Source organism: Heptranchias perlo, chromosome 20 (assembly GCF_035084215.1).
Source record: "Heptranchias perlo isolate sHepPer1 chromosome 20, sHepPer1.hap1, whole genome shotgun sequence".
In the NCBI taxonomy this organism is placed as follows: Eukaryota; Metazoa; Chordata; class Chondrichthyes; order Hexanchiformes; family Hexanchidae; genus Heptranchias; species Heptranchias perlo.
This window is the reverse complement of record NC_090344.1, coordinates 26,629,888-26,637,986: the sequence shown is the minus strand read 5'-3', so window position 1 is coordinate 26,637,986 and position 8,099 is coordinate 26,629,888. Positions and strand designations below refer to the sequence as shown.

Here is an 8,099-nt window from a genome sequence, read left to right as displayed (position 1 = left end):
CCTACTTTGTATTTTCAGCATCGGATTTCCTGCAGACCGGCAAAGGGAGCGGAATAGCGGTCCTGTCGGTGAATGCTGCTTTCAACGAACGTCTCGGCGTCCAGGAGCTGGCGGGGATTGGAAAGCTCTTGTGTCACACGAAGTGTCAGAACGGCCCGGATACACCTGAAGGTCATCAGCGCGGTGCCTCCACGTCGTGCTGCAATGTTCGTGTGTCTGACATCAAACTAAAAGGCGGCTTGTTGGTAAACGTTGTGATCACAGTTTATTTTTGTAATTGAACCTAAATCTTTCAAGATGGAATGTTTTCTTTCCTGCTTCACCATAAACAATATCTTATTACGAAATTTGATTCTTCGTTCCCCAGTGTCAGAGATAAAATTGCATGAACCCGAGCCAGGTAGGAGTCGAACCTACAATCTTCTGATCCGAAGTCAGACGCGTTATCCATTGCGCCACTGGCCCAAGTCATGGGAGTTGATGCATTTTATTTCACTTTTCATTCAGAATCAACCGACAGGTTGACAGATAAAAACAGCGAAATGTGCAAGCGGAATCGAAATGAACCAAACGGCCTCAAAATCCAACACACAGTGGCGAGTATCTGACAGGTGTCAGTGAGAGGAGATGGTGAATTTGCAGCTTGATTTGGCTCCGTGGCTTTGCTGCTCAAAGTGCCTGTTTCGTCGGGTCCTTTATTGTCTTAAGCCTCCGATGTGATATTTACCCAATTTGTGAGTTCAACAACAAAATGATCTTTAACAAAATAATATTTGTATTAGTTTCGGAGTCAACAAGGAAAGGATTCCAGAACTGCAGTGCGGAAGTGCTCCTTCATTGAACAGATGGAGCTCTCACACAATGTCTCCGAAACACGTTTCGAGGATACTGTTCCAGAGGGCTGATTTTACAAACTACTTTAGTTACAACCAGCAACCCATCTCCATTAAATTTGCGAAGCGAAACTCGTTTCAGAGCAGTTTCGCTGTTCAGCTTTTGTAAAATTAGCAGAAACTCATTCTGAACACATCATAGTATTAATGAGAATATCAGGCACATGACAATTGGGATGGAACCGTCTCTTACAATAAGTACAAAGTATAATCGATTACAAAGTGAAAAAGCCAATCCAGTCTCTCAGTCTCTCTGTCACTTTCTCGGTGAGTGAACGTAAACCAACAGAAGAAGCTAAAACAAAAAAACTGAGCAGTTTTGTTTGTTTCCTTTTCCTTCGGGCGAGTACAGTTGAAAAGAATGATTTCTGTTTCCTGCTGGACAAATAACTGGAAAGAGCAGTGTATCAGGTTCCCATGGTACCCAGTGAAATATCCACGTTTATATATCACATTTTCACTGATACCTTCCTTCCTCACTAATTATAGGAAACTTTTGGGAAGGTTCAATCACACTTCAGAAGTCCAGAAGCGCAAAGAAAGCTGGACATCTCATAGTGACGTCACCTACAGGCGAAGGAGGTTTGCAGGTTTTACCTGGAGCTGTAAATGTATAAACTCCTTCCAATGTACAAACTCCCCTCACCAACAGCAATTCAATTCTTACTGATCTGAGACTTTGGTCATTTATGGTGATTAAAGTTTGTGGAGTTGAAGCAGCAGTAAAATCCGTTCTGCGTTATGTACATAGCCGTTCAGTCAATATAAAACATTGTCATCCGACCTACCATGAGCAATGCCACACGGGGTATGTTAGGAGACAGTTCTGCCTCCAGCAGTTGTTCTCTCGGTCACACATCCGGCATCACCTCTCGGTCTCACACTTCAGAGTCACGCCTGCATATAAACACATTTCTGTTTCAGATTTTTACCTGAAGGTCGACAAATCACAAGTCAAGAGGTAGGGAACAAACAAATCAAATATTTAAGAACGTTAACGGATAGAAAATTCACCATAAATGACTGAAAAAAATGAAGCAAACGGATCAAGATCAACAATTATCAAAAGGTAACAATTAAAGAAAGGAGAAGGGGAACCGATCAAATCGCTCCAAATAGTTTTTGAAAAATCCTTTTGGTTTTCATCTTAGTTTCTCTGTTATGTTGGGGACGGACATCTAGAAATATTTTTCGCACCATCATAAAGACAATTAGAATATAAGTTTCACAAAGTCAGCCTTAATCTTACTTATACGATCGCATGTTTTGTGTTTGTAAAACCTGCAATTGTTTTACCATTCTTTAAGTTTAGAGAGATGCTCTGAATATATGTTTTACATTGAAACGTAAGTGGATTAATAAAATAAAATGAGGAAATTTGTTTAAGAACATGAAGAGCTGCTTTTCCATGTTGGATATCGCGGTATATTTATTTACACAACTGTCATTTGTGAAATGATGGAATGTATTTATTTCTATATCTGTACGGGTAAGCAAATCCCCACTGGATCATTTCCAGGAACCAGGCAAGTAAAAAAGTTAGTTTGTCAAACCCAAAACACCCGTTGGGATTTGCTGATTGAAAATTTCAATGGAAATCGAGATCATCATAAAGCATTGGAACAAATATACCCGCTGAGGTTTCGGGGTTGTAACTGATTGATTTATATCACTGAGTAACCTATTTTAAACAGGGTGAAGCTACAAATCTAGCAAAGTCTGGGTTAGAGAAGGAACTGATGAAAGTATCCAATTTAATTACACTGATTCCACAAGCACTGCACACCACATCCCTTAAACATTGTTAACTCTTTCTACATAAAACTGGAGAGGGTGTAAATAGAAAGTAACAGAAAAAAAGCTCATTAATGTATCAAACTTAATTTTGATATTGTTGCACAAACACTGAACATCCCATCCCTGAAACACGGTCCCGATCTAAAATCAGTCGGCAGGACCCTGAGCCACAGTGAAAATGCTGTGATTTCAACCTGGTTCAAAACACGCAGCCTTCTGATTTGGAGTCAGACGCGACTGTTCTTGCACCAGGCCCACAACAAGCGGCTGGAGCCGGATCCATTGGAGGGTGATCCGTGCAGACTGCCGCTGCGCTCAGGGAATGTGAGAAGCGGAAGCAGGAGCAGCCTGACCGCCTCAACCACAGCACAACACCCCCGCTCTCCGGCATGTTACATAACTGACTCTGTGGCGCAATGGATAGCGTGTTGGACTTCTACTGAATGATTGGAGGAGGTATTCAAAGGTTGTGGGTTCGAATCCCACTAGAGTTGAATTTTAGTTTTGGGAGCTGGGAAGTGATATTTTGCAGCAAAACCGCAACAGGATCATTGATGTCCGTCAAGGACGGGAAACTGCTCCCTGCACTTCATCTTACACAAGTGTCTCCAGTCAAACCAGAATTTATGATTCTAAATCCACTCTGAGCTGGATTGGCGAAACACTCTCAAGATGGAGACTCAACATCATCTCAGACCGAAAGTCAATCTGCTGGACTTCCGGTTCTGTCAGACTGCATGTTCCTTCAGACAGGTTTCCAACTGGACACATGCATCCTGCTGCCGTGCGAGCATTGGTGCTTGAGGGGTAGAATTCTTGCTTGTAGTAATTCAATTCCTGTAAAACTAGCTCCAGAAGTGTCGGATGGAAAGTATCCTGGCTGAGCGGTCTAAGGCGCTGATTTAAAGCTCTAGTTAAATCGCACGATTTGTCGATGGATCAAAATCATAGTTTGTGTCTCCAAAACCGCAGCCTCCCTCCTGTAAACAAGTAATACTGAACATCTCATCTGCTATTGCAACAGCGTAGTCCGGAGGAAACACGTGGCAATACAAATGAATGGATGCATTTTGGAACACACCAATTGTACCTTTAACTCCGGTCGAAATGTTCCCTACTTCTCAGTGTTCCCATGTGGGCCCTTGGGTTCCTCTGGCCTACCATCTTGCAATAGCAGGTGCCAGTTTGCTTGTTTATAGTGGGAGAGGGGGGCTATAAGCGGCAGTTGATGTGCCAAAGGGCCCGGTCCGAGATCTTGAAATCTAAAGAACCAAACACACAATTCTTTTTTTCTTTTAGCAGATATTCATCGGGTGGAAGTTTAGTGTGGGGAAAATTTGGAAGGGAAATCTGCTGCCTGGTGTCACTGTGTAACGGGTGAAATTATTCAGCTTACAGATGTCGAGAGGCCGTTTCCAGCTCCCGTGTGGGACAAGTTTAGCTTTTGAGCCACTGGGTAAAGTGTTATTTTAATTGGTGCTAACGAATGACAAGACATTTGGCAAAAACAAGAAGAATTGTAAACTCACGAGTTCACTGCCCATGTTTCTTGCATCATGTTCAACAGGAACAAGGATTCTCCTCAACACGTTACTGAAAAATTTATAAAAGGGATCTTCACCTCAGTTCGACGTCTACGAAGGATAATTCAGAGTCCTACCATAAATCTGTATAATGGATCGCTTTTTAATGATGAGCCTGGGTAGCTCAGTCGGTGGACTACTGGACTTCGTTAAAGTGGCCAGTGAGTTGAGTGTGCAGAATTCAAATCCTTGTTCAGACAATGAACGTTGAAACAGCTGGCGAGTTCTGTGTTTGCAGCGAAGTAAGAACACTGTGGGACAGATGATGCCTGCGATGTGTTGTCAAAGCTTCGGTGGGAAATTGTTTCCCAGGGATGGGCAGTATTGCGCTGTCTGAGGCGGCATTTGCGGCCTTCCGTCAGCAACCTGTGATTGGAGGGAGCGGGGCCGGACAGGCGGCCTGAATGTCGTTGCTGTCGTGGCCTCACTCAATCCGGGAACTGGGGAATATCGAACATCGAAAAACGGATGTGTTTGTTGCCGCGGCTGCAACGCTGTTTCGAACTGTCGTTATTAACCGAGGCAGCTCTTCAGGGTCCTTCAATGATCTCTCACAAATCAACTAAAACCAGTTGCAAAGAGTCGCTTTGAGAGCGGATTTCTGCACAGTCAGGGCAGGAAACTGGAGTGAGGGAGAGACATTTTCGGTATCCGTGTAATGTTTGAGTGTGTGTAGAACTGGACAGAGAAAGGAAAATATACCGGATCTGTATTTTATTCATATTTCACCACAGAGTGAATTCTTGTGTTTTTTCATATTTATTGATTTTTAGTGGATTCCGTTTTGAAAATGTTTCCGCCCGGTTTCGAACCGGGGACCTTTCGCGTGTGAGGCGAACGTGATAACCACTACACTACGGAAACTCTGCTGTTCAAATGCTTGTAGGAAATGCTCGGAAGATAGTTGCCTTCTACAAATGTTCTCAGTGCTGGGAGACGGGGCCGGTTCCCCTTCAGGGAATTAAATTTTACAAAATAGTTTGTTGTATCAATTTTGCAAAACTCATCAAACTCAATAAAAAGACGAATAGTTGTTCAAATCGCCATTATATCAACCAATAACTTTCTGTTTCAGACTGACGGAAACCCAACATGTTTTTCATTCATTCATTCACCAGGCTGAATATAGAAAGTTCAGAAGGGAAGTGAAAAAGGAAATGACGGGCAAAGAGAGAGTGTGAGAATAAACTGGCGGCCAACATAAACTGGCATGTAAACATTAAACGGGCAGTAGGAGCCGTACTCTGAAAAAGGACCATAAAGGAGAGCTATTCATGGAGGCAGAGGAGATGGCCGAGATCCGATATAAATACTTTGTATACGTCTTCACCAAGGAAGAAGATGCTGCCAGAGTTTCAGTAAAGTTAAATACAGTTGAGATACTGAATGGGCTAAACATTGATAAAGAAGAGGTACTCGGAAGGCTAGCTGTACTTAAAGTGGATAAGTCACCCGGTCCGGATGGGATGCATCGTAGGCTGCTGAGGGAAGTAAGGGTGGAAATAGCAGGAGGTACTGACCATAATCTTACAAACATCCACAGATACGGGGGTGGTGCTAGAGGACTGGAGAATTGCAAACGTTACATTCTTGTTCAAAAAAGGTTGTAAGGATAAAGCCAGCATCTATATGCCAGTCAGTTTAACCTCAATGGTGGGGGAACTTTTAGAAACGATAATCCGGGACAGAATTAACAGACACTTGGACGACTGTGGATTGATTCGGGAAAGCCGGCATGGGTTTGTTGAAGGCAAATCGTGTTTAACTAACATGATAGATTTTTTTTGTTGAGTTAACAGAGAGGGTAGATGAAGGCAACGCAGTTGATGTGGTGCATATGGACTTTCAAAAGGTGTTTGATAAAGTGCCGCACGGTAGGCTTATCAGTAAGATTGAGGTCCATGGATTAAAGGGGGCAGTAGAAACATGGATGCAGAATTAGCTAAGGGACAGGAAGCAGAGAGTAGTGGTGATTGGTTGTTTTTTGGACTGGAGGGAGGTGTACAATGGTGTTCCCCAGGTGTCAATGCTGGGACCACTGCTTTTCTTGATTTATATTAATGACTTGGACTTGGGTGTACAGGGCACAATTTCAAAATTTGCAGATGACACAAAACTTGGATCGGTAGTAAACAGTGTGAAGGATGGTGACAGACTTCAAGAAGTTATAGATTGGCCGGTGGCATGGGCGGACACGTGGCAGATGAAATATAACGCAAAAAAAATGCGAAATGATACATTTCGGTAGGAAGAACCAGGAGAGGCAATATAAACTAGAGGGAACAACTCCAAAATGGTACAGGCCCAGAGAAATCTAGTGGTTTATGTGCACAAATCGGTGAAGGCTTCAGAGCAGGTTGCGAAAGCGGTTGAAAAGGTATACGGGATCCTGGACTTCATAAATAGAGGCGTCGAGTAAAAAAGTATGGAAGTCATGATGAACCTTTATAAAACACTGTTTCGGCCACAACTGGACTATTGTGTCCGGTTCTGTGCACCGCAGTTCAGGAAAGATGTGAAGGCCTTACAGAGGGTGCAGGAGAGATTTACTGGAATGATTGCAGGGATGAAGGATTTTAGTTACTTAGACAGTCTGGAGAAGCTGGGGTTGGTTGTCGTTGGAACAGAGATGGTTGCGGGGAGATTTGAGAGAGGTATTCAAAATCATGATGGGTCCAGACAGAATAGATAGAGAGAAACTGTTCCCAATGGTAGAAGGGTCGAGAACCAGAGGACATAGATTTCAGGTGATTGGCAAAAGAACCAAAGGAGACATAAGGAAAAACTTTTTTAAACAGCGAATGGTTGGGATCTGGAATGCACTGCCCGAGGGGGTGGTGAAGGCAGATTTAAAGGCAACTGTATAAGTGCTTGAAAGGAAAAAAAATGCAGGGCTACAGGGAAAGGGCGGGAGAGTGGGACTAGCTGGATTACGATTGCATGGAGCCGAATGGCCTCCTTCCGTGCTGTAAACTTTCTACGATTTCTATGATATGTGAGTGTCGCTGGCAAGGCCAGCATTTATTGGCCATCCCTAATTGTACTTGAGAAGGTGGTGGTGAGCCACCTCCTTGAACCGCTGACGTCCGTGTGGTGAAGGTTCTCCCACAGTGCTGTTAGGTCTGGAGTTCCAGGATTTTGACCCAGCGATGATGAAGGTACGGCGATATATTTCCAAGACAGGATGGTGTGTGACTTGGAGGGGAACATTCAGGTGGTGTTTTTCCTATGTGCCATATGCCCTTGACTTTCTAGGTGATAGAGGTCGCGGGTTTGGGTGGTGCTGTCGATGAAGCCTCGGCGAATTGCTGCAGTGCATCCTGTAGATGGTACACACTGCAGCCACGGTGCGCTGGTGGTGAATGGGGTGAATGTTTAGGGTGGTGGATGGGGTGCCAATCAAGCGGGCTGCTTTGTCCTGGATGGTGTCGAGCTTCTTGATTGAAGCTGGAGATGCACTCATCCAGGCAAGTGAAGGGTATTCCATCACACTCCTGACTTGTACATTGTCGATAGTAGAAAGACTTTGGGGAGTCAGGAGATGAGTCACTCGCCGCACAATACCCAGCTTCTGACCTCCTCTTGTAGCCTCCGTATTTATGCAGCTGGTCCAGTTCGTTTCTGGTCAATGGTGGCCTCTCCCAGGCTGTTGATGGTGGGGAATTAGGCAATGGTAATGCCGTTGAATGTCAAGGGGAGTTGTTAGACTCTCTCTTGTTAGAGTTGGTCATTGCCTGGCACTTGAATGTTACTTGTCACTCATCAGCCCAAGGCTGAATGTTGTCCAGGTTTTGCTGCACACGGGCACGGACTGCTTCATTATTTG

General features: G+C 44.1%; 3 non-coding genes across 3 annotated transcripts; 1 reads left to right on the top strand and 2 right to left on the bottom strand.

Annotated features, from left to right (window-relative positions):
- Positions 1-392: 392 nt before the first annotated feature.
- Positions 393-465, bottom strand: trnar-ucg (transfer RNA arginine (anticodon UCG)). The gene has a single exon. It is a non-coding gene; the product is annotated as a tRNA-Arg (tRNA).
- A 2,627-nt stretch (positions 466-3,092) lies between these two features.
- trnar-ucu (transfer RNA arginine (anticodon UCU)) lies at positions 3,093-3,184 on the top strand. Its single transcript is given in 2 exon segments — positions 3,093-3,129; positions 3,149-3,184. It is a non-coding gene; the product is annotated as a tRNA-Arg (tRNA).
- Positions 3,185-5,064: 1,880 nt separating this feature from the next.
- Positions 5,065-5,137, bottom strand: trnav-cac (transfer RNA valine (anticodon CAC)). The gene has a single exon. It is a non-coding gene; the product is annotated as a tRNA-Val (tRNA).
- Positions 5,138-8,099: the final 2,962 nt, after the last annotated feature.